Here is a 3,407-nt window from a genome sequence, read left to right on the forward strand (position 1 = left end):
CCTGGTCCCTCTGGGGACCCGCTTGATCCAAAGCATCTTTTAAAAAGTGTGTGGGCGCCCTCGTGTGGACGTTCTGTTAATACTATGAGCTTGCTTTCTAGCTCATTTTATTCCAGCTCTATAAACAGGGTGATTACCAAGGCTGGTAGGCAGAACCTTTCCGGAGGTGGGGCCTGACTGGCAGAGGCAAGACCTTTGAAGGCTATGCCTGCTCTTTCCTCCTGGGCTGCAGTTTCCTCTAATGTTTCATTCTTTTGGCTTCTCTAACTGCCTGGTGTCTCCATTTCACTCCGACTGCTTCCCTGGTCTCTCCACTTTAGGGCTGCAGGAAGGGAATTTCATTCTGATACACGTTCTCTGGCCCTCCGGGCCTCCCTTTGAAACATGGAAGTTCCCGTGACCCTGTAGCTCTTCTATTTTCTGTGCGTGCAAACCTGGCATCATATGGTCGATATGTAGCTGGGTCTCCTTAAACCACGACTGCACTGGCCTTTGAGTGCCAGCCAGGGAAACTTTACACAGCAAATGAATCTTTAAGGGGCCCTAGGGAAACCATATGTAGTGAGGGTACGGGGCAGAAGATGCTGTTCATATGTTCTCGCAGGTGTACAGTCACCCTCTCTTCTTAAAATGGAGTCGAGAGCTGCTTGTAAAATGAAGTCTCCCAGCCAGGCGGTGGTGGCACAAGCCTTTAATCCCAGCACTTGGGAGGCAGAGGCAGACGGATTTCTGAGTTTGAGACCAGCCTGGTCTACAAAGTGAGTTCCAGGACAGCCAGGGCTATAAAGAGAAACCCTGTCTCGAAAAAAAAACCAAAACCAAAACAAACAAAAATTGAGGGGAAATAACGTATTGTTTTAAATAACAATACGGAGTAATTTAATTATCGGACAGCCTGATCTTAACATCCAACTTCCTTGTGCCACTTCCTTGTGTCTAGGACACGCACATTTTTTAGGATGTCATTTTTCAGTTTGTCTATAAAAAATTTCAAAAGGCAGGTTGGCGATGGCTCAGTGGTTCATAGGACCTAGCTTCTATTCCTAGCACCCACATGGCAGCTCACAACCACCGTAATTCCAGTTCCAGGGGATAGAGTGCCTCCTTCTGTTCTCCAATGGCACTAGGCAAGTATGCGGAGCACAGACTTATATCTAGGCAAAACACCCATACATATAAAATAAAATTAAGTAGAAAAGCCAGGCGTGATGATGCATGCCTTCAATCCTGCACTCAGGAGGCAGAAGCAGAGGCGGGCAGAGCTCTGTTGGTTCGAGGTCAGCCTGGTCTAAATAGTGAGTTCTAGGACAGCCAGGGGTGTTAGACAGAAACCCTGTCTCGAATCAAACAAACCAACCAACCAACCAACCAAACAAACAAAAAAAAAAAAGAAAGAAAGAAATTAAACATTTTTTTCAATAGGAATATCCGAGAGAATTTGTTGAATCCCACCCAATTCTGAACAAAAAAAATCTAAGGGCTCTTTGGATGTGCAGCCTTGGCTAGAGGAAATTACACTACTCTAGGAACATATGGGCCCAGGCGCTTTTCCTGTAGCCAGACGACAAAGACTGGAAACCAGGGCTCCTCCCACTAACCAGGGGAAAAAAAAAATGCAGACTAGAAAGGCCAGAGATGCCAGAGAAGCACCGTTGGAGCGCCCCCGTGTGGGCACGACGTGCGTGAGCGGCATCCAAGGTTGATCCACAAGGGAAGGGCATACTGTGGTTGTTGACTGGCCTCAGGGGACAGTGTTTGCAGCTGTGGCTCTGACTGCTGAGAACGGGCCCTGCAGCTCGCCACCAAAGGCAGGCCACCTCCGCGTGACTCCAAAAGCCAGACAGACTTTGTATGAATTGGAAAGAGAAGGGGGAGAAAATGAGATGGAGCAAAAACGAGGAAGAAAAAAAAAAAAAAAAAAACAAAAACAAAAAAAACGGCAAGAGGAAGAAGCAGGGAAAGCAGAAACGAAGCGGGGCGGGGCGGGGGGCGGGGGAAGAGGAGCAAAATGCCTTGAGGGCAACAGGACTGTTAGAGTTAGGTTCCCAGGGAGTTAGGTTCCTAGGGACTTCTGCCACGCTTTGTTCTTGCCTGGGCAAAGAATAAGTGAATAAGTAGGAACCCCGCTGAATAGGATGAGGCATAGGTCCTCATCCTTCTAGGGAAGGAGAACTTCTGAGAGACCTCTCCTCAGAGGTAGTCTGGGGCCAAAAGAAAAGTATGGGCAATGGGTACTGCGTTGAATAGCAGGGCTAGTTCAGGGTCAGGGATCAGAAAGCAGGGATCAGTGATCAGGACCAGAGAAGGATGCTTTCGGTCTGTCTATCTTGGTCCCGGTACAACTGACCTTTGCCCACACCTGACCTGAACACAGCCCCTCCAAGCAAAGCCCACCCTCTGCTTAGCGACAGGTAAAGAACGCACCTGTGTTCACTCCAGCCAGACATACAGAGAAACCCTGTCTCTAACTCCCCCCACACACACAAATTATTTTCTATAATATCCCAGGGCAAACCGTTGAAATTTGGCAGTCCAGTTAGTGGAGGGGTCCCCTTCAGAGACCCGCGGGCTGGTGGCATCGGCTCCGAGTGCCCAGGTTCACAGTGCAGCCTGTGGCTCATGTCCATCTTGCAGGTGTCTCTTCCTCCACATCACGAGAGTCTTGGAGATGACGGGGTGGGGCAGGGTGGGGCGGGGCGGGGCAATTTTCCTAGGCTTTTAGGAGACTTCACTCCTCCTTTCCTGTTCCACGGTCTCTTTGGTCGGCAGGGTGTTCTTCTCCTGCGTCTTGGTTTTCTTCAGCTTGGCCTTATCGAAGCTGGCGATTTCCCCCATGTCTGGCTTGTCTGCCATTTTCTTACAGCTCGTGGATTCCCTTTCCGAGCTCGCGCTCCGGGTGCTCCCACTCGCGTGGCTGCAGCGAGAGACCGAGTCCTTACATTCTTAAAGCCCAGCTCCAATGACACAGTTCCTTCAACAAGGCCATTTTAAAGTCTCGCTGTTGGCTGTTGACAACCACTCCAGAGGTGGGCAAAGCCTTCCCTGTTGTACTCCCTGTGTGAACTGTAAACTCCATATACTTCGTAAATTTTGTAAACCCCCTAAGGCAGGAAAGTAGCCGCCTGAGGGGCTTGAGCAGCCAGGACCCTCCCCCATATCTCCCTAACTGTTGTAACAGGTTTCCAGCCTCTTTTAACTGTCACAGTGTACATCTCTAGTCCCTTAACAGGACCTTCTTTAGATTATGCTAATTTTAGGTGGAACTGCTGAACAGGAAAAACCCATCAATCCCTGAGATCGTTCATACTCAGGTCTTGAAAACCCACCAATCCTCACCCTGGAAATCTCTGCTCGTAGAAAGCTCCACCCACTAAGGGATCCCATATAAAAGCCCTGTCTGCTCCGCT

General features: G+C 49.5%; 1 pseudogene; it reads right to left on the reverse strand.

Moving 5' to 3' along the window:
* Window positions 1-2,718: 2,718 nt before the first annotated feature.
* LOC110335266 lies at window positions 2,719-2,864 on the reverse strand (annotated as a pseudogene).
* Window positions 2,865-3,407: the final 543 nt, after the last annotated feature.

Source organism: Mus pahari, chromosome 17, assembly GCF_900095145.1.
Source record: "Mus pahari chromosome 17, PAHARI_EIJ_v1.1, whole genome shotgun sequence".
NCBI lineage: Eukaryota > Metazoa > Chordata > Mammalia > Rodentia > Muridae > Mus > Mus pahari.